This window comes from Pleurodeles waltl, chromosome 6, assembly GCF_031143425.1.
Source record: "Pleurodeles waltl isolate 20211129_DDA chromosome 6, aPleWal1.hap1.20221129, whole genome shotgun sequence".
Classification (NCBI taxonomy): domain Eukaryota; kingdom Metazoa; phylum Chordata; class Amphibia; order Caudata; family Salamandridae; genus Pleurodeles; species Pleurodeles waltl.
Genome location: NC_090445.1, coordinates 82,890,833 through 82,912,185, shown reverse-complemented (window position 1 = coordinate 82,912,185; position 21,353 = coordinate 82,890,833). Strand labels below are relative to the sequence as shown.

Sequence of the window (21,353 nt, the reverse complement as noted above, 5' to 3'; positions counted from 1 at the left end):
ACCTTTCTCTTTCTCCATCTCTCGCTCTACCCCAGTCTTATGTCCCCATCAGTCTCTCTGGAGCTCACTCTGGTACATACATGCATCTGTCCTCTCAACCTGTCTCTGGGCACATACTCAAATGTCCAGTAGAGAACAGTGTGAACTCTCCCTGTTTTGCGAGGTGGCAGTCAGCCTCCAGAGCAGTGTTCCGCAGGCTGCCGGAATGGCCGAGCGGTGTAAGATACCACATTCTAGAGCCGTATCATCCCCAGTCCCGTGATCAAATCCTGCTGCTGACATAAAGTAGTTTTCATACCTACTTTAATCATAACACCAGCGGGGATGAGACCTTAAACTCCTCTTTTTGAAAGGATGGGGGGGGACAGGACGGACCGGAGCGGACTCCGAGCTCGCTGTAAGCACGGGCGGCTCAGGCTAGGAAAGGGGGCAGGAAAGGCTGGGCCTAGGACCGCTCCCAGCGGCGCCTCCCAGGGCTGGAAGTGCTGCGTTGTGTGGAGTCCTGTGGGAATCGTGAGGCAAACGGCAGGATGTGTGTGTGTGTGTGTCGTTTTAAGCCTCAGCGAAATATCTGAAAAAGGTGAGAGTTAATGTTAAACCCAAAAATGGAAAAGCCTTTAAAAATCATCACGCCCAACGTGGGGCTCGAACCCACGACCCTGAGATTAAGAGTCTCATGCTCTACCGATTGAGCTAGCCGGGCTGCTGTGCCTGTGGTATTTCACACAACCTCTGTGTGTTCTTTGTGAGGAAGTAGTGTGTGGTTATCCCAAGAGGCCCCTTTGTTTCATTTTCTCTGCTGCTGACTCGACACAGGCACCTTTCTCCAACTCTCGCTCTACCCCAGTCTTATGTCCCCATCAGTCTCTCTGGAGCTCACTCTGGTACATACATGCATCTGTCCTCTCAACCTGTCTCTGGGCACATACTTGAATGTCCAGTAGAGAACAGTGTGAACTCTCCCTGTTTCGCGAGGTGGCAGTCAGCCTCCAGAGCCGTGTTCGGGAGGCTGCCGGAATTTCCGAGCGGTGTAAGGTGCCACATTCAAGAGCAGTATCTTCCCCAGTCCCGTAATCAATTCCCGCTGCCGACATAAATTAGTTTTCATACCTACTTTAATCATAACACCAGCGGGGTTGAGACCTTAAACTCCTCTTTTTGAAAGGATGGGGGGGAGATAGGACGGACCGGAGCGGACTCCCAGCTTGCTGTAAGCACGGGCGGCTCAGGCTAGGAAAGGGCGTAGGAAAGGCTCGGCCTAGGACCGCTGCCAGCGGCGCCTCCCAGGGTGGGAAGTGCTGCGTTGTGTGGAGTCCTGTGGGAATCGTGAGGCAAACTGCAGGATGTGTGTGTGTGTGTGTGTGTAGTTTTAAGCCTCAGCGAAATATCTGAAAAAGGTGAGAGTTAGTGTTAAACTCGAAAATGGATAAGCCTTTAAAAAGCATCACGCCCAACGTGGGGCTCGAACCCACGACCCTGAGATTAAGAGTCTCATGCTCTACCGACTGAGCTAGCCAGGCTGCTGTGCTTATGTTATTTCACACATCCTCTGTGTGTTCTTTGTGAGGAAGTAGTGTGTGGTTATCCCAGGAGGCCCCTTTGTTTCATTTTCTCTGCTGCTGACTCGACACAGGCACCTTTCTCTTTCTCCATCTCTCGCTCTACCCCAGTCTTATGTCCCCATCAGTCTCTCTGGAGCTCACTCTGGTACATACATGCATCTGTCCTCTCAACCTGTCTATGGGCACATACTTAAATGTCCAGTAGAGAACAGTGTGAACTCTCCCTGTTTTGTGAGGTGGCAGTCAGCCTCCAGAGCAGTGTTCCGCAGGCTGCCGGAATGGCCGAGCGGTGTAAGATACCACATTCTAGAGCCGTATCATCCCCAGTCCCGTGATCAAATCCCGCTGCTGACATAAAGTAGTTTTCATACCTACTTTAATCATAACACCAGCGGGGATGAGACCTTAAACTCCTCTTTTTGAAAGGATGGGGGGGGACAGGACGGACCGGAGCGGACTCCGAGCTCGCTGTAAGCACGGGCGGCTCAGGCTAGGAAAGGGGGCAGGAAAGGCTGGGCCTAGGACCGCTCCCAGCGGCGCCTCCCAGGGCTGGAAGTGCTGCGTTGTGTGGAGTCCTGTGGGAATCGTGAGGCAAACGGCAGGATGTGTGTGTGTGTGTGTCGTTTTAAGCCTCAGCGAAATATCTGAAAAAGGTGAGAGTTAATGTTAAACCCAAAAATGGAAAAGCCTTTAAAAATCATCACGCCCAACGTGGGGCTCGAACCCACGACCCTGAGATTAAGAGTCTCATGCTCTACCGACTGAGTTAGCCGGGCTGCTGTGCCTATGTCATTTCACACATCCTCTGTGTGTTCTTTGTGAGGAAGTAGTGTGTGGTTATCCCAGGAGGCCCCTTTGTTTCATTTTCTCTGCTGCTGACTCGACACAGGCACCTTTCTCTTTCTCCATCTCTCGCTCTACCCCAGTCTTATGTCCCCATCAGTCTCTCTGGAGCTCACTCTGGTACATACATGCATCTGTCCTCTCAACCTGTCTCTGGGCACATACTTAAATGTCCAGTAGAGAACAGTGTGAACTCTCCCTGTTTCGCGAGGTGGCAGTCAGCCTCCAGAGCCGTGTTCCGGAGGCTGCCGGAATGGCCGAGCGGTGTAAGGTGCCACATTCAAGAGCAGTTTTTTCCCCAGTCCTGTGATCAAATCCCACTGCCGACATAAAGTAGTTTTCATACCTACTTTAATCACAACACCAGCGGGGATGAGACCTTAAACTCCTCTTTTTGAAAGGATGGGGGGGACAGGAGAGACCGGAGCGGACTCCGAGCTCGCTGTAAGCACGGGCGGCTCAGGCTAGGAAAGGGCGCAGGAAAGGCTTGGCCTAGGACCGCTCTCAGCGGCGCCTCCCAGGGCTGGAAGTGCTGCGTTGTGTGGAGTCCTGTGGGAATCATGAGGCAAACGGCAGGATGTGTGTGTGTGTCTCGTTTTAAGCCTCAGCGAAATATCTGAAAAAGGTGAGAGTTAATGTTAAACCCGAAAATGGAAAAGCCTTTAAAAATCATCACACCCAACGTGGCGCTCAAACCCACGACCCTGAGATTAAGAGTCTCATGCTCTACCGACTGAGCTAGCCGGGCTGCTGTGCCTGTTGTATTTCACACAACCTCTGTGTGTTCTTTGTGAGGAAGTAGTGTGTGGTTATCCCAAGAGGCCCCTTTGTTTCATCTTCTCTGCTGCTGACTCGACACAGGCACCTTTCTCCATCTCTCGCTCTACCCCAGTCTTATGTCCCCATCAGTCTCTCTGGAGCTCACTCTGGTACATACATGCATCTGTCCTCTCAACCTGTCTCTGGGCACATACTTGAATGTCCAGTAGAGAACAGTGTGAACTCTCCCTGTTTCGCAAGGTGGCAGTCAGCCTCCAGAGCCGTGTTCGGGAGGCTGCCGGAATTTCCGAGCGGTGTAAGGCGCCACATTCAAGAGCAGTATCTTCCCCAGTCCCGTGATCAATTCCCGCTGCCGACATAAAGTAGTTTTCATACCTACTTTAATCATAACACAGGCGGGGTTAAGACCTTAAACTCCTCTTTTTGAAAGGATGGGGGGGAGACAGGACGGACCGGAGCGGACTCCGAGCTCGCTGTAAGCACGGGCGGCTCAGGCTAGAAAAGGGCGCAGGAAAGGCTCGGCCTAGGACCGCTCCAAGCGGCGCCTCCCAGGGTGGGAAGTGCTGCGTTGTGTGGAGTCCTGTGGGAATCGTGAGGCAAACTGCAGGATGTGTGTGTGTGTGTGTAGTTTTAAGCCTCAGCGAAATATATCTGAAAAAGGTGAGAGTTAATGTTAAACCCGAAAATGGAGAAGCCTTTAAAAAGCATCACACCCAACGTGGGGCTTGAACCCACGACCCTGAGATTAAGAGTCTCATGCTCTACCAACTGAGCTAGCCGGGCTGCTGTGCCTATGTCATTTCACACATCCTCTGTGTGTTCTTTGTGAGGAAGTAGTGTGTGGTTATCCCAGGAGGCCCCTTTGTTTCATTTTCTCTGCTGCTGACTCGACACAGGCACCTTTCTCTTTCTCCATCTCTCGCTCTACCCCAGTCTTATGTCCCCATCAGTCTCTCTGGAGCTCACTCTGGTACATACATGCATCTGTCCTCTCAACCTGTCTCTGGGCACATACTTAAATGTCCAGTAGAGAACAGTGTGAACTCTCCCTGTTTCGCGAGGTGGCAGTCAGCCTCCAGAGCAGTGTTCTGCAGGCTGCCGGAATGGCAGAGCGGTGTAAGGTGCCCCATTCTAGAGCTGTATCGTCCCCAGTCCTGTGATCAAATCCCGCTGCTGACATAAAGTAGTTTTCATACCTACTTTAATGATAACACCAGCGGGCATGAGACCTTAAACTCCACTTTTTGAAAGGATGGGGGGTGGACAGGACGGACCGGAGCGGACTCCGAGCTCGCTGTAAGCACGGGCGGCTCAGGCTAGGAAAGGGCGCAGGAAAGGCTTGGCCTAGGACCGCTCTCAGCGGCGCCTCCCAGGGCTGGAAGTGCTGCGTTGTGTGGAGTCCTGTGGGAATCATGAGGCAAACGGCAGGATGTGTGTGTGTGTCTCGTTTTAAGCCTCAGCGAAATATCTGAAAAAGGTGAGAGTTAATGTTAAACCCGAAAATGGAAAAGCCTTTAAAAATCATCACACCCAACGTGGGGCTCGAACCCACGACCCTGAGATTAAGAGTCTCATGCTCTACCGACTGAGCTAGCCGGGCTGTTGTGCCTGTTGTATTTCACACAACCTCTGTGTGTTCTTTGTGAGGAAGTAGTGTGTGGTTATCCCAAGAGGCCCCTTTGTTTCATCTTCTCTGCTGCTGACTCGACACAGGCACCTTTCTCCATCTCTCGCTCTACCCCAGTCTTATGTCCCCATCAGTCTCTCTGGAGCTCACTCTGGTACATACATGCATCTGTCCTCTCAACCTGTCTCTGGGCACATACTTGAATGTCCAGTAGAGAACAGTGTGAACTCTCCCTGTTTCGCAAGGTGGCAGTCAGCCTCCAGAGCCGTGTTCGGGAGGCTGCCGGAATTTCCGAGCGGTGTAAGGCGCCACATTCAAGAGCAGTATCTTCCCCAGTCCCGTGATCAATTCCCGCTGCCGACATAAAGTAGTTTTCATACCTACTTTAATCATAACACAGGCGGGGTTAAGACCTTAAACTCCTCTTTTTGAAAGGATGGGGGGGAGACAGGACGGACCGGAGCGGACTCCGAGCTCGCTGTAAGCACGGGCGGCTCAGGCTAGAAAAGGGCGCAGGAAAGGCTCGGCCTAGGACCGCTCCAAGCGGCGCCTCCCAGGGTGGGAAGTGCTGCGTTGTGTGGAGTCCTGTGGGAATCGTGAGGCAAACTGCAGGATGTGTGTGTGTGTGTGTAGTTTTAAGCCTCAGCGAAATATATCTGAAAAAGGTGAGAGTTAATGTTAAACCCGAAAATGGAGAAGCCTTTAAAAAGCATCACACCCAACGTGGGGCTTGAACCCACGACCCTGAGATTAAGAGTCTCATGCTCTACCAACGGAGCTAGCCGGGCTGCTGTGCCTATGACATTTCACACATCCTCTGTGTGTTCTTTGTGAGGAAGTAGTGTGTGGTTATCCCAGGAGGCCCCTTGGTTTCATTTTCTCTGCTGCTGACTCGATACAGGCACCTTTCTCTTTCTCCATCTCTCGCTCAACTCCAGTCTTATGTCCCCATCAGTCTCTCTGGAGCTCACTCTGGTACATACATGCATCTGTCGTCTCAACCTGTCTCTGGGCACATACTTAAATGTCCAGTAGAGAACAGAGTGAACTCTCCCTGTTTTGCGAGGTGGCAGTCAGCCTCCAGAGCCGTGTTCCGGAGGCTGCCCGAATGGCCGAGAGGTGTAAGGTGCAACATTCTAGAGCAGTATTGTCCCCAGTTCTGTGATCAAATCCAGCTGCCGACATAAGATAGTTTTCATACCTACTTTAATCATAACACCAGCGGGGATGAGACCTTACACTCCTCTTTTTGAAAGGATGGGGGGGACAGGACGGACCGGAGCGGACTCCGAGCTCGCTGTAAGCACGGGCAGCTCAGGTTAGGAAAGGGCGCAGGAAAGGCTCGGCCTAGGACCGCTCCCAGCGGCGGCTCCCAGGGCGGGAAGTGCTGCATTGTGTGGAGTCCTGTGGGAATCGTGAGGCAAACGGCAGGATGTGTGTGTGTGTGTGTCGTTTTAAGCCTCAGCGAAATATCTGAAAAAGGTGAGAGTTAATGTTAAACCCGAAAATGGAGAAGCCTTTAAAAAGCATCACGCCCAACGTGGGGCTTGAACCCACAACCCTGAGATTAAGAGGCTCATGCTCTACCGACTCAGCTAGCCAGGCTGCTGTGCCTATGTCATTTCACACACCCTCTGTGTGTTCTTTGTGAGGAAGTAGTGTGTGGTTATCCCAGGAGGCCCCTTTGTTTCATTTTCTCTACTGCTGACTCGACACAGGCACCTTTCTCTTTCTCCATCTCTCGCTATACCCCAGTCTTATGTCCCCATCAGTCTCTCTGGAGCTCACTCTGGTAAATACATGCATCTGTCCTCTCAACCTGTCTCTGGGCACATACTTAAATGTCCAGTAGAGAACAGTGTGAACTCTCCCTGTTTCGCGAGGTGGCAGTCAGCCTCCAGAGCCGTGTTTTGGAGGCTGCCGGAATGGCTGAGCGGTGTAAGACGCCACATTGAAGAGCAGCATCTTCCCCAATCCTGTGATCAAATCCTGCTGCCGACATAAAGTAGTTTTCATACCTACTTTAATCATAACACCAGCAGGGATGAGACCTTAAACTCCTCTTTTTGAAAGGATGGGGGGGGGGGACAGGACGGACCGGAGCGGACTCCGACCTCGCTGTAAGCACGGGCGGCTCAGGCTAGGAAAGGGTGCAGGAAAGGCTCGGCCTAGGACCGCTCCCAGCGGCGCCTCCCAGGGCTGGAAGTGCTGCGTTGTGTGGAGTCCTGTGGGAATCGTGAGGCAAACTGCAGGATGTGTGTTTGTGTAGTTTTATGCCTCAGCGAAATATCTGAAAAAGGTGAGAGTTAATGTTAAACCCGAAAATGGAGAAGCCTTTAAAAAGCATCACGCCCAATGTGGGGCTCGAACCCACGACCCTGAGATTAAGAGTCTCATGCTCTACTGACTGAGCTAGCCGGGCTCCTGTGCCTACGTTATTTCACACACCCCCTGTGTGTTCTTTGTGAGGAACTAGTGTGTGGTTATCCCAGGAGGCCCCTTTGTTTCATTTTCTCTGCTGCTGACTCAACACAGGCACCTTTCTCTTTCTCCATCTCTCGCTCTACCCCAGTCTTATGTCCCCATCAGTCTCTCTGGAGCTCACTCTGGTACATACATGCATCTGTCCTCTCAACCTGTCTCTGGGCACATACTTAAATGTCCAGTAGAGAACAGTGTGAACTCTCCCTGTTTCGCGAGGTGGCAGTCAGCCTCCAGAGCCGTGTTCGGGAGGCTGCCGGAATTTCCGAGCGGTGTAAGGCGCCACATTCAAGAGCAGTATCTTCCCCAGTCCCGTAATCAATTCCCGCTGCCGACATAAATTAGTTTTCATACCTACTTTAGTCATAACACCAGCGGGGTTGAGACCTTAAACTCCTCTTTTTGAAAGGATGGGGGGGAGATAGGACGGACCGGAGCGGACTCCCAGCTCGCTGTAAGCACGGGCGGCTCAGGCTAGGAAAGGGCGTAGGAAAGGCTCGGCCTAGGACCGCTCCCAGCGGCGCCTCCCAGGGTGGGAACTGCTGCGTTGTGTGGAGTCCTGTGGGAATCGTGAGGCAAACTGCAGGATGTGTGTGTGTGTGTGTAGTTTTAAGCCTCAGCGAAATATCTGAAAAAGGTGAGAGTTAATGTTAAACCCGAAAATGGATAAGCCTTTAAAAAGCATCACGCCCAACGTGGGGCTCGAACCCACGACCCTGAGATTAAGAGTCTCATGCTCTACCGACTGAGTGAGCCGGGCTGCTGTGCCTATGTCATTTCACACATCCTCTGTGTGTTCTTTGTGAGGAAGTAGTGTGTGGTTATCCCAGGAGGCCCCTTTGTTTCATTTTCTCTGCTGCTGACTCGACACAGCCACCTTTCTCTTTCTCCATCTCTCGATCTACCCCAGTCTTATGTCCCCATCAGTCTCTCTGGAGCTCACTCTGGTACATACATGCATCTGTCCTCTCAACCTGTCTCTGGGCACATACTTAAATGTCCAGTAGAGAACAGTGTGAACTCTCCCTGTTTTGCGAGGTGGCAGTCAGCCTCCAGAGCAGTGTTTCGCAGGCTGCCGGAATGGCCGAGCGGTGTAAGGTGCCACATTCTAGAGCTGTATCGTCCCCAGTCCCGTGATCAAATCCCGCTGCTGACATAAAGTAGTTTTCATACCTACTTTAATCATAACACCAGCGGGGATGAGACCTTAAACTCCACTTTTTGAAAGGATGGGGGGGGACAGGACGGACCGGAGCGGACTCCGAGCTCGCTGTAAGCACGGGCGGCTCAGGCTAGGAAAGGGCGCAGGAAAGGTTTGGCCTAGGACCGCTCTCAGCGGCGCCTCCCAGGGCTGGAAGTGCTGCGTTGTGTGGTGTCCTGTGGGAATCGTGAGGCAAACGTCAGGATGTGTGTGTGTGTCTCGTTTTAAGCCTCAGCGAAATATCTGAAAAAGGTGAGAGTTAATGTTAAACCCGAAAATGGAAAAGCCTTTAAAAATCATCATGCCCAACGTGGGGCTCGAACCCACGACCCTGAGATTAAGAGTCTCATGCTCTACCGACTGAGCTAGCCAGGCTGCTGTGCCTGTGATATTTCACACAACCTCTGTGTGTTCTTTGTGAGGAAGTAGTGTGTGGTTATCCCAAGAGGCCCCTTTGTTTCATTTTCTCTGCTGCTGACTCGACACAGGCACCTTTCTCCATCTCTCGCTCTACCCCAGTCTTATGTCCCCATCAGTCTCTCTGGAGCTCACTCTGGTACATACATGCATCTGTCCTCTCAACCTGTCTCTGGGCACATACTTGAATGTCCAGTAGAGAACAGTGTGAACTCTCCCTGTTTCGCGAGGTGGCAGTCAGCCTCCAGAGCCGTGTTCGGGAGGCTGCCGGAATTTCTGAGCGGTGTAAGGCGCCACATTCAAGAGCAGTATCTTCCCCAGTCCCGTAATCAATTCCCGCTGCCGACATAAATTAGTTTTCATACCTACTTTAATCATAACACCAGCGGGGTTGAGACCTTAAACTCCTCTTTTTGAAAGGATGGGGGGGGAGATAGGACGGACCGGAGTGGACTCCCAGCTCGCTGTAAGCACGGGCGGCTCAGGCTAGGAAAGGGCGTAGGAAAGGCTCGGCCTAGGACCGCTTCCAGCGGCGCCTCCCAGGGTGGGAAGTGCTGCGTTGTGTGGAGTCCTGTGGGAATCGTGAGGCAAACTGCAGGATGTGTGTGTGTGTGTAGTTTTAAGCCTCAGCGAAATATCTGAAAAAGGTGAGAGTTAATGTTAAACCTGAAAATGGATAAGCCTTTAAAAAGCATCACGCCCAACGTGGGGCTCGAACCCAGAACCCTGAGATTAAGAGTCTCATGCTCTACCGACTGAGCTAGCCGGGCTGCTGTGCTTATGTTATTTCACACATCCTCTGTGGGTTCTTTGTGAGGAAGTAGTGTGTGGTTATCCCAGGAGGCCCCTTTGTTTCATTTTCTCTGCTGCTGACTCGACACAGGCACCTTTCTCTTTCTCCATCTCTCGCTCTACCCCAGTCTTATGTCTCCATCAGTCTCTCTGGAGCTCACTCTGGTACATACATGCATCTGTCCTCTCAACCTGTATCTGGGCACATACTTAAATGTCCAGTAGAGAACAGTGTGAACTCTCCCTGTTTTGCGAGGTGGCAGTCAGCCTCCAGAGCAGTGTTCCGCAGGCTGCCAGAATGGCCGAGCGGTGTAAGGTGCCACATTCTAGAGCCGTATCATCCCCAGTCCCGTGATCAAATCCCGCTGCTGACATAAAGTAGTTTTCATACCTACTTTAATCATAACACCAGCGGGGATGAGACCTTAAACTCCTCTTTTTGAAAGGATGGGGGGGACAGGACGGACCGGAGCGGACTCCGAGCTCGCTGTAAGCACGGGCGGCTCAGGCTAGGAAAGGGGGCAGGCAAGGCTGGGCCTAGGACCGCTCCCAGCGGCGCCTCCCAGGGCTGGAAGTGCTGCGTTGTGTGGAGTCCTGTGGGAATCGTGAGGCAAACGGCAGGATGTGTGTGTGTGTGTCGTTTTAAGCCTCAGCGAAATATCTGAAAAAGGTGAGAGTTAATGTTAAACCCGAAAATGGAAAAGCCTTTAAAAATCATCACGCCCAACGTGGGGCTCGAACCCACGACCCTGAGATTAAGAGTCTCATGCTCTACCAACTGAGCTAGCCGGGCTGCTGTGCCTATGTCATTTCACACATCCTTGTGTGTTCTTTGTGAGGAAGTAGTGTGTGGTTATCCCAGTAGGCCCCTTTGTTTCATTTTCTCTGCTGCTGACTCGACACAGGCACCTTTCTCTTTCTCCATCTCTCGCTCTACCCCAGTCTTATGTCCCCATCAGTCTCTCTGGAGCTCACTCTGGTACATAAATGCATCTGTCCTCTCAACCTGTCTCTGGGCACATACTTGAATGTCCAGTAGAGAACAGTGTCAACTCTCCCTGTTTCGCGAGGTGGCAGTCAGCCTCCAGAGCCGTGTTCCGGAGGCTGCCGGAATTTCCGAGCGGTGTAAGGCGCCACATTCAAGAGCAGTATCTTCCCCAGTCCCCTAATCAATTCCCGCTGCCGACATAAAGTAGTTTTCATACCTACTTTAATCATAACACCAGCGGGGTTGAGACCTTAAACTCCTCTTTTTGAAAGGATGGGGGGGAGACAGGACGGACCGGAGCGGACTCCGAGCTCGCTGTAAGCACGGGCGGCTCAGGCTAGGAAAGGGCGCAGGAAAGGCTCGGCCTAGGACCGCTCCCATCGGCGCCTCCCAGGGTGGGAAGTGCTGCGTTGTATGGAGTGCTGTGGGAATCGTGAGGCAAACTGCAGGATGTGTGTGTGTGTAGTTTTAAGCCTCAGCGAAATATCTGAAAAAGGTGAGAGTTAATGTTAAACCCGAAAATGGATAAGCCTTTAAAAAGCATCAAGCCCAATGTGGGGCTCGAACCCATGACCCTGAGACTAAGAGGCTCATGCTCTACCGACTGAGCTAGCCGGGCTGCTGTGCCTCTATCGTTTCTCACATCCTCTGTGTGTTCTTTGTGAGGAAGTAGTGTGTGGTTATCCCAGGAGGCCCCTTTGTTTCATTTTTTCTGCTGCTGACTCGACACAGGCACCTTTCTCTTTCTCCATCTCTCGCTCTACCCCAGTCTTATGTCCCCATCAGTCTCTCTGGAGCTCACTCTGGTACATACATGCATTTGTCCTCTCAACCTGTCTCTGGGCACATACTTAAATGTCTAGTAGAGAACAGTGTGAACTCTCCCTGTTTCGCGAGGTGGCAGTCAGCCTCCAGAGCCGTGTTCCAAAGGCTGCCGGAATGGCCGAGTGGTGTAAGGTGCTACATTTAAGAGCAGTATCTTCCCCAGTCCTGTGGTCAAATCCCGCTGCTGACATAAAGTAGTTTTCATACCTACTTTAATCATAACACAGGCGGGGTTAAGACCTTAAACTCCTCTTTTTGAAAGGATGGGGGGGAGACAGGACGGACCGGAGCGGACTCCGAGCTCGCTGTAAGCACGGGCGGCTCAGGCTAGAAAAGGGCGCAGGAAAGGCTCGGCCTAGGACCGCTCCAAGCGGCGCCTCCCAGGGTGGGAAGTGCTGCGTTGTGTGGAGTCCTGTGGGAATCGTGAGGCAAACTGCAGGATGTGTGTGTGTGTGTGTAGTTTTAAGCCTCAGCGAAATATATCTGAAAAAGGTGAGAGTTAATGTTAAACCCGAAAATGGAGAAGCCTTTAAAAAGCATCACACCCAACGTGGGGCTTGAACCCACAACCCTGAGATTAAGAGTCTCATGCTTTACCAACTGAGCTAGCCGGGCTGCTGTGCCTATGTCATTTCACACATCCTCTGTGTGTTCTTTGTGAGGAAGTAGTGTGTGGTTATCCCAGGAGGCCCCTTTGTTTCATTTTCTCTGCTGCTGACTCGACACAGGCACCTTTCTCTTTCTCCATCTCTCGCTCTACCCCAGTCTTATGTCCCCATCAGTCTCTCTGGAGCTCACTCTGGTACATACATGCATCTGTCCTCTCAACCTGTCTCTGGGCACATACTTAAATGTCCAGTAGAGAACAGTGTGAACTCTCCCTGTTTCGCGAGGTGGCAGTCAGCCTCCAGAGCAGTGTTCTGCAGGCTGCCGGAATGGCAGAGCGGTGTAAGGTGCCCCATTCTAGAGCTGTATCGTCCCCAGTCCTGTGATCAAATCCCGCTGCTGACATAAAGTAGTTTTCATACCTACTTTAATCATAACACCAGCGGGGATGAGACCTTAAACTCCACTTTTTGAAAGGATGGGGGGGGGACAGGACGGACCGGAGCGGACTCCGAGCTCGCTGTAAGCACGGGCGGCTCAGGCTAGGAAAGGGCGCAGGAAAGGCTTGGCCTAGGACCGCTCTCAGCGGCGCCTCCCAGGGCTGGAAGTGCTGCGTTGTGTGGAGTCCTGTGGGAATCATGAGGCAAACGGCAGGATGTGTGTGTGTGTCTCGTTTTAAGCCTCAGCGAAATATCTGAAAAAGGTGAGAGTTAATGTTAAACCCGAAAATGGAAAAGCCTTTAAAAATCATCACACCCAACGTGGGGCTCGAACCCACGACCCTGAGATTAAGAGTCTCATGCTCTACCGACTGAGCTAGCCGGGCTGCTGTGCCTGTTGTATTTCACACAACCTCTGTGTGTTCTTTGTGAGGAAGTAGTGTGTGGTTATCCCAAGAGGCCCCTTTGTTTCATCTTCTCTGCTGCTGACTCGACACAGGCACCTTTCTCCATCTCTCGCTCTACCCCAGTCTTATGTCCCCATCAGTCTCTCTGGAGCTCACTCTGGTAAATACATGCATCTGTCCTCTCAACCTGTCTCTGGGCACATACTTAAATGTCCAGTAGAGAACAGTGTGAACTCTCCCTGTTTCGCGAGGTGGCAGTCAGCCTCCAGAGCTGTGTTTTGGAGGCTGCCGGAATGGCTGAGCGGTGTAAGACGCCACATTGAAGAGCAGTATCTTCCCCAATCCTGTGATCAAATCCTGCTGCCGACATAAAGTAGTTTTCATACCTACTTTAATCATAACACCAGCAGGGATGAGACCTTAAACTCCTCTTTTTGAAAGGATGGGGGGGGGGACAGGACGGACCGGAGCGGACTCCGACCTCGCTGTAAGCACGGGCGGCTCATGCTAGGAAAGGGTGCAGGAAAGGCTCGGCCTAGGACCGCTCCCAGCGGCGCCTCCCAGGGCTGGAAGTGCTGTGTTGTGTGGAGTCCTGTGGGAATCGTGAGGCAAACTGCAGGATGTGTGTTTGTGTAGTTTTATGCCTCAGCGAAATATCTGAAAAAGGTGAGAGTTAATGTTAAACCCGAAAATGGAGAAGCCTTTAAAAAGCATCACGCCCAATGTGGGGCTCGAACCCACGACCCTGAGATTAAGAGTCTCATGCTCTACTGACTGAGCTAGCCGGGCTCCTGTGCCTATGTTATTTCACACACCCCCTGTGTGTTCTTTGTGAGGAACTAGTGTGTGGTTATCCCAGGAGGCCCCTTTGTTTCATTTTCTCTGCTGCTGACTCAACACAGGCACCTTTCTCTTTCTCCATCTCTCGCTCTACCCCAGTCTTATGTCCCCATCAGTCTCTCTGGAGCTCACTCTGGTACATACATGCATCTGTCCTCTCAACCTGTCTCTGGGCACATACTTAAATGTCCAGTAGAGAACAGTGTGAACTCTCCCTGTTTCGCGAGGTGGCAGTCAGCCTCCAGAGCCGTGTTCGGGAGGCTGCCGGAATTTCCGAGCGGTGTAAGGCGCCACATTCAAGAGCAGTATCTTCCCCAGTCCCGTAATCAATTCCCGCTGCCGACATAAATTAGTTTTCATACCTACTTTAGTCATAACACCAGCGGGGTTGAGACCTTAAACTCCTCTTTTTGAAAGGATGGGGGGGAGATAGGACGGACCGGAGCGGACTCCCAGCTCGCTGTAAGCACGGGCGGCTCAGGCTAGGAAAGGGTGTAGGAAAGGCTCGGCCTAGGACCGCTCCCAGCGGCGCCTCCCAGGGTGGGAACTGCTGCGTTGTGTGGAGTCCTGTGGGAATCGTGAGGCAAACTGCAGGATGTGTGTGTGTGTGTGTAGTTTTAAGCCTCAGCGAAATATCTGAAAAAGGTGAGAGTTAATGTTAAACCCGAAAATGGATAAGCCTTTAAAAAGCATCACGCCCAACGTGGGGCTCGAACCCACGACCCTGAGATTAAGAGTCTCATGCTCTACCGACTGAGTGAGCCGGGCTGCTGTGCCTATGTCATTTCACACATCCTCTGTGTGTTCTTTGTGAGGAAGTAGTGTGTGGTTATCCCAGGAGGCCCCTTTGTTTCATTTTCTCTGCTGCTGACTCGACACAGCCACCTTTCTCTTTCTCCATCTCTCGATCTACCCCAGTCTTATGTCCCCATCAGTCTCTCTGGAGCTCACTCTGGTACATACATGCATCTGTCCTCTCAACCTGTCTCTGGGCACATACTTAAATGTCCAGTAGAGAACAGTGTGAACTCTCCCTGTTTTGCGAGGTGGCAGTCAGCCTCCAGAGCAGTGTTTCGCAGGCTGCCGGAATGGCCGAGCGGTGTAAGGTGCCACATTCTAGAGCTGTATCGTCCCCAGTCCCGTGATCAAATCCCGCTGCTGACATAAAGTAGTTTTCATACCTACTTTAATCATAACACCAGCGGGGATGAGACCTTAAACTCCACTTTTTGAAAGGATGGGGGGGGACAGGACGGACCGGAGCGGACTCCGAGCTCGCTGTAAGCACGGGCGGCTCAGGCTAGGAAAGGGCGCAGGAAAGGTTTGGCCTAGGACCGCTCTCAGCGGCGCCTCCCAGGGCTGGAAGTGCTGCGTTGTGTGGTGTCCTGTGGGAATCGTGAGGCAAACGTCAGGATGTGTGTGTGTGTCTCGTTTTAAGCCTCAGCGAAATATCTGAAAAAGGTGAGAGTTAATGTTAAACCCGAAAATGGAAAAGCCTTTAAAAATCATCATGCCCAACGTGGGGCTCGAACCCACGACCCTGAGATTAAGAGTCTCATGCTCTACCGACTGAGCTAGCCAGGCTGCTGTGCCTGTGATATTTCACACAACCTCTGTGTGTTCTTTGTGAGGAAGTAGTGTGTGGTTATCCCAAGAGGCCCCTTTGTTTCATTTTCTCTGCTGCTGACTCGACACAGGCACCTTTCTCCATCTCTCGCTCTACCCCAGTCTTATGTCCCCATCAGTCTCTCTGGAGCTCACTCTGGTACATACATGCATCTGTCCTCTCAACCTGTCTCTGGGCACATACTTGAATGTCCAGTAGAGAACAGTGTGAACTCTCCCTGTTTCGCGAGGTGGCAGTCAGCCTCCAGAGCCGTGTTCGGGAGGCTGCCGGAATTTCTGAGCGGTGTAAGGCGCCACATTCAAGAGCAGTATCTTCCCCAGTCCCGTAATCAATTCCCGCTGCCGACATAAATTAGTTTTCATACCTACTTTAATCATAACACCAGCGGGGTTGAGACCTTAAACTCCTCTTTTTGAAAGGATGGGGGGGGAGATAGGACGGACCGGAGTGGACTCCCAGCTCGCTGTAAGCACGGGCGGCTCAGGCTAGGAAAGGGCGTAGGAAAGGCTCGGCCTAGGACCGCTTCCAGCGGCGCCTCCCAGGGTGGGAAGTGCTGCGTTGTGTGGAGTCCTGTGGGAATCGTGAGGCAAACTGCAGGATGTGTGTGTGTGTGTAGTTTTAAGCCTCAGCGAAATATCTGAAAAAGGTGAGAGTTAATGTTAAACCTGAAAATGGATAAGCCTTTAAAAAGCATCACGCCCAACGTGGGGCTCGAACCCAGAACCCTGAGATTAAGAGTCTCATGCTCTACCGACTGAGCTAGCCGGGCTGCTGTGCTTATGTTATTTCACACATCCTCTGTGGGTTCTTTGTGAGGAAGTAGTGTGTGGTTATCCCAGGAGGCCCCTTTGTTTCATTTTCTCTGCTGCTGACTCGACACAGGCACCTTTCTCTTTCTCCATCTCTCGCTCTACCCCAGTCTTATGTCTCCATCAGTCTCTCTGGAGCTCACTCTGGTACATACATGCATCTGTCCTCTCAACCTGTATCTGGGCACATACTTAAATGTCCAGTAGAGAACAGTGTGAACTCTCCCTGTTTTGCGAGGTGGCAGTCAGCCTCCAGAGCAGTGTTCCGCAGGCTGCCAGAATGGCCGAGCGGTGTAAGGTGCCACATTCTAGAGCCGTATCATCCCCAGTCCCGTGATCAAATCCCGCTGCTGACATAAAGTAGTTTTCATACCTACTTTAATCATAACACCAGCGGGGATGAGACCTTAAACTCCTCTTTTTGAAAGGATGGGGGGGACAGGACGGACCGGAGCGGACTCCGAGCTCGCTGTAAGCACGGGCGGCTCAGGCTAGGAAAGGGGGCAGGAAAGGCTGGGCCTAGGACCGCTCCCAGCGGCGCCTCCCAGGGCTGGAAGTGCTGCGTTGTGTGGAGTCCTGTGGGAATCGTGAGGCAAACGGCAGGATGTGTGTGTGTGTGTCGTTTTAAGCCTCAGCGAAATATCTGAAAAAGGTGAGAGTTAATGTTAAACCCGAAAATGGAAAAGCCTTTAAAAATCATCACGCCCAACGTGGGGCTCGAACCCACGACCCTGAGATTAAGAGTCTCATGCTCTACCAACTGAGCTAGCCGGGCTGCTGTGCCTATGTCATTTCACACATCCTTGTGTGTTCTTTGTGAGGAAGTAGTGTGTGGTTATCCCAGTAGGCCCCTTTGTTTCATTTTCTCTGCTGCTGACTCGACACAGGCACCTTTCTCTTTCTCCATCTCTCGCTCTACCCCAGTCTTATGTCCCCATCAGTCTCTCTGGAGCTCACTCTGGTACATAAATGCATCTGTCCTCTCAACCTGTCTCTGGGCACATACTTGAATGTCCAGTAGAGAACAGTGTCAACTCTCCCTGTTTCGCGAGGTGGCAGTCAGCCTCCAGAGCCGTGTTCCGGAGGCTGCCGGAATTTCCGAGCGGTGTAAGGCGCCACATTCAAGAGCAGTATCTTCCCCAGTCCCCTAATCAATTCCCGCTGCCGACATAAAGTAGTTTTCATACCTACTTTAATCATAACACCAGCGGGGTTGAGACCTTAAACTCCTCTTTTTGAAAGGATGGGGGGGAGACAGGACGGACCGGAGCGGACTCCGAGCTCGCTGTAAGCACGGGCGGCTCAGGCTAGGAAAGGGCGCAGGAAAGGCTCGGCCTAGGACCGCTCCCATCGGCGCCTCCCAGGGTGGGAAGTGCTGCGTTGTATGGAGTGCTGTGGGAATCGTGAGGCAAACTGCAGGATGTGTGTGTGTGTAGTTTTAAGCCTCAGCGAAATATCTGAAAAAGGTGAGAGTTAATGTTAAACCCGAAAATGGATAAGCCTTTAAAAAGCATCAAGCCCAATGTGGGGCTCGAACCCATGACCCTGAGACTAAGAGGCTCATGCTCTACCGACTGAGCTAGCCGGGCTGCTGTGCCTCTATCGTTTCTCACATCCTCTGTGTGTTCTTTGTGAGGAAGTAGTGTGTGGTTATCCCAGGAGGCCCCTTTGTTTCATTTTTTCTGCTGCTGACTCGACACAGGCACCTTTCTCTTTCTCCATCTCTCGCTCTACCCCAGTCTTATGTCCCCATCAGTCTCTCTGGAGCTCACTCTGGTACATACATGCATTTGTCCTCTCAACCTGTCTCTGGGCACATACTTAAATGTCTAGTAGAGAACAGTGTGAACTCTCCCTGTTTCGCGAGGTGGCAGTCAGCCTCCAGAGCCGTGTTCCAAAGGCTGCCGGAATGGCCGAGTGGTGTAAGGTGCTACATTTAAGAGCAGTATCTTCCCCAGTCCTGTGGTCAAATCCCGCTGCTGACATAAAGTAGTTTTCATACCTACTTTAATCATAACACAGGCGGGGTTAAGACCTTAAACTCCTCTTTTTGAAAGGATGGGGGGGAGACAGGACGGACCGGAGCGGACTCCGAGCTCGCTGTAAGCACGGGCGGCTCAGGCTAGAAAAGGGCGCAGGAAAGGCTCGGCCTAGGACCGCTCCAAGCGGCGCCTCCCAGGGTGGGAAGTGCTGCGTTGTGTGGAGTCCTGTGGGAATCGTGAGGCAAACTGCAGGATGTGTGTGTGTGTGTGTAGTTTTAAGCCTCAGCGAAATATATCTGAAAAAGGTGAGAGTTAATGTTAAACCCGAAAATGGAGAAGCCTTTAAAAAGCATCACACCCAACGTGGGGCTTGAACCCACAACCCTGAGATTAAGAGTCTCATGCTTTACCAACTGAGCTAGCCGGGCTGCTGTGCCTATGTCATTTCACACATCCTCTGTGTGTTTTTTGTGAGGAAGTAGTGTGTGGTTATCCCAGGAGGCCCCTTTGTTTCATTTTCTCTGCTGCTGACTCGACACAGGCACCTTTCTCTTTCTCCATCTCTCGCTCTACCCCAGTCTTATGTCCCCATCAGTCTCTCTGGAGCTCACTCTGGTACATACATGCATCTGTCCTCTCAACCTGTCTCTGGGCACATACTTAAATGTCCAGTAGAGAACAGTGTGAACTCTCCCTGTTTCGCGAGGTGGCAGTCAGCCTCCAGAGCAGTGTTCTGCAGGCTGCCGGAATGGCAGAGCGGTGTAAGGTGCCCCATTCTAGAGCTGTATCGTCCCCAGTCCTGTGATCAAATCCCGCTGCTGACATAAAGTAGTTTTCATACCTACTTTAATCATAACACCAGCGGGGATGAGACCTTAAACTCCACTTTTTGAAAGGATGGGGGGGGGACAGGACGGACCGGAGCGGACTCCGAGCTCGCTGTAAGCACGGGCGGCTCAGGCTAGGAAAGGGCGCAGGAAAGGCTTGGCCTAGGACCGCTCTCAGCGGCGCCTCCCAGGGCTGGAAGTGCTGCGTTGTGTGGAGTCCTGTGGGAATCATGAGGCAAACGGCAGGATGTGTGTGTGTGTCTCGTTTTAAGCCTCAGCGAAATATCTGAAAAAGGTGAGAGTTAATGTTAAACCCGAAAATGGAAAAGCCTTTAAAAATCATCACACCCAACGTGGGGCTCGAACCCACGACCCTGAGATTAAGAGTCTCATGCTCTACCGACTGAGCTAGCCGGGCTGCTGTGCCTGCTGTATTTCACACAACCTCTGTGTGTTCTTTGTGAGGAAGTAGTGTGTGGTTATCCCAAGAGGCCCCTTTGTTTCATCTTCTCTGCTGCTGACTCGACACAGGCACCTTTCTCCATCTCTCGCTCTACCCCAGTCTTATGTCCCCATCAGTCTCTCTGGAGCTCACTCTGGTAAATACATGCATCTGTCCTCTCAACCTGTCTCTGGGCACATACTTAAATGTCCAGTAGAGAACAGTGTGAACTCTCCCTGTTTCGCGAGGTGGCAGTCAGCCTCCAGAGCTGTGTTTTGGAGGCTGCCGGAATGGCTGAGCGGTGTAAGACGCCACATTGAAGAGCAGTATCTTCCCCAATCCTGTGATCAAATCCTGCTGCCGACATAAAGTAGTTTTCATACCTACTTTAATCATAACACCAGCAGGGATGAGACCTTAAACTCCTCTTTTTGAAAGGATGGGGGGGGGGACAGGACGGACCGGAGCGGACTCCGACCTCGCTGTAAGCACGGGCGGCTCATGCTAGGAAAGGGTGCAGGAAAGGCTCGGCCTAGGACCGCTCCCAGCGGCGCCTCCCAGGGCTGGAAGTGCTGTGTTGTGTGGAGTCCTGTGGGAATCGTGAGGCAAACTGCAGGATGTGTGTTTGTGTAGTTTTATGCCTCAGCGAAATATCTGAAAAAGGTGAGAGTTAATGTTAAACCCGAAAATGGAGAAGCCTTTAAAAAGCATCACGCCCAATGTGGGGCTCGAACCCACGACCCTGAGATTAAGAGTCTCATGCTCTACTGACTGAGCTAGCCGGGCTCCTGTGCCTATGTTATTTCACACACCCCCTGTGTGTTCTTTGTGAGGAACTAGTGTGTGGTTATCCCAGGAGGCCCCTTTGTTTCATTTTCTCTGCTGCTGACTCAACACAGGCACCTTTCTCTTTCTCCATCTCTCGCTCTACCCCAGTCTTATGTCCCCATCAGTCTCTCTGGAGCTCACTCTGGTACATACATGCATCTGTCCTCTCAACCTGTCTCTGGGCACATACTTAAATGTCCAGTAGAGAACAGTGTGAACTCTCCCTGTTTCGCGAGGTGGCAGTCAGCCTCCAGAGCCGTGTTCGGGAGGCTGCCGGAATTTCCGAGCGGTGTAAGGCGCCACATTCAAGAGCAGTATCTTCCCCAGTCCCGTAATCAATTCCCGCTGCCGACATAAATTAGTTTTCATACCTACTTTAGTCATAACACCAGCGGGGTTGAGACCTTAAACTCCTCTTTTTGAAAGGATGGGGGGGAGATAGGACGGACCGGAGCGGACTCCCAGCTCGCTGTAAGCACGGGCGGCTCAGGCTAGGAAAGGGCGTAGGAAAGGCTCGGCCTAGGACCGCTCCCAGCGGCGCCTCCCAGGGTGGGAACTGCTGCGTTGTGTGGAGTCCTGTGGGAATCGTGAGGCAAACTGCAGGATGTGTGTGTGTGTGTGTAGTTTTAAGCCTCAGCGAAATATCTGAAAAAGGTGAGAGTTAATGTTAAACCCGAAAATGGATAAGCCTTTAAAAAGCATCACGCCCAACGTGGGGCTCGAACCCATGACCCTGAGATTAAGAGTCTCATGCTCTACCGACTGAGTTAGCCGGGCTGCTGTGCCTATGTCATTTCACACATCCTCTGTGTGTTCTTTGTGAGGAAGTAGTGTGTGGTTATCCCAGGAGGCCCCTTTGTTTCATTTTCTCTGCTGCTGACTCGACACAGGCACCTTTCTCTTTCTCCATCTCTCGATCTACCCCAGTCTTATGTCCCCATCAGTCTCTCTGGAGCTCACTCTGGTACATACATGCATCTGTCCACTCAACCTGTCTCTGGGCACATACTTAAATGTCCAGTAGAGAAC

At 52.0% G+C, this 21,353-nt stretch overlaps 10 non-coding genes across 10 annotated transcripts; all 10 read right to left on the bottom strand.

Annotated features, from left to right (window-relative positions):
* Positions 1-630: 630 nt before the first annotated feature.
* TRNAK-CUU (transfer RNA lysine (anticodon CUU)) lies at positions 631-703 on the bottom strand. The gene has a single exon. It is a non-coding gene; the product is annotated as a tRNA-Lys (tRNA).
* A 744-nt stretch (positions 704-1,447) lies between these two features.
* TRNAK-CUU (transfer RNA lysine (anticodon CUU)) lies at positions 1,448-1,520 on the bottom strand. Its single transcript has one exon. It is a non-coding gene; the product is annotated as a tRNA-Lys (tRNA).
* A 2,375-nt stretch (positions 1,521-3,895) lies between these two features.
* On the bottom strand, positions 3,896-3,968 carry TRNAK-CUU (transfer RNA lysine (anticodon CUU)). The gene has a single exon. It is a non-coding gene; the product is annotated as a tRNA-Lys (tRNA).
* A 744-nt stretch (positions 3,969-4,712) lies between these two features.
* On the bottom strand, positions 4,713-4,785 carry TRNAK-CUU (transfer RNA lysine (anticodon CUU)). The gene has a single exon. It is a non-coding gene; the product is annotated as a tRNA-Lys (tRNA).
* Positions 4,786-8,796: 4,011 nt separating this feature from the next.
* Positions 8,797-8,869, bottom strand: TRNAK-CUU (transfer RNA lysine (anticodon CUU)). Its single transcript has one exon. It is a non-coding gene; the product is annotated as a tRNA-Lys (tRNA).
* Positions 8,870-10,423: 1,554 nt separating this feature from the next.
* TRNAK-CUU (transfer RNA lysine (anticodon CUU)) lies at positions 10,424-10,496 on the bottom strand. Its single transcript has one exon. It is a non-coding gene; the product is annotated as a tRNA-Lys (tRNA).
* A 2,379-nt stretch (positions 10,497-12,875) lies between these two features.
* Positions 12,876-12,948, bottom strand: TRNAK-CUU (transfer RNA lysine (anticodon CUU)). The gene has a single exon. It is a non-coding gene; the product is annotated as a tRNA-Lys (tRNA).
* A 2,372-nt stretch (positions 12,949-15,320) lies between these two features.
* TRNAK-CUU (transfer RNA lysine (anticodon CUU)) lies at positions 15,321-15,393 on the bottom strand. The gene has a single exon. It is a non-coding gene; the product is annotated as a tRNA-Lys (tRNA).
* A 1,554-nt stretch (positions 15,394-16,947) lies between these two features.
* On the bottom strand, positions 16,948-17,020 carry TRNAK-CUU (transfer RNA lysine (anticodon CUU)). The gene has a single exon. It is a non-coding gene; the product is annotated as a tRNA-Lys (tRNA).
* A 2,379-nt stretch (positions 17,021-19,399) lies between these two features.
* TRNAK-CUU (transfer RNA lysine (anticodon CUU)) lies at positions 19,400-19,472 on the bottom strand. The gene has a single exon. It is a non-coding gene; the product is annotated as a tRNA-Lys (tRNA).
* Positions 19,473-21,353: the final 1,881 nt, after the last annotated feature.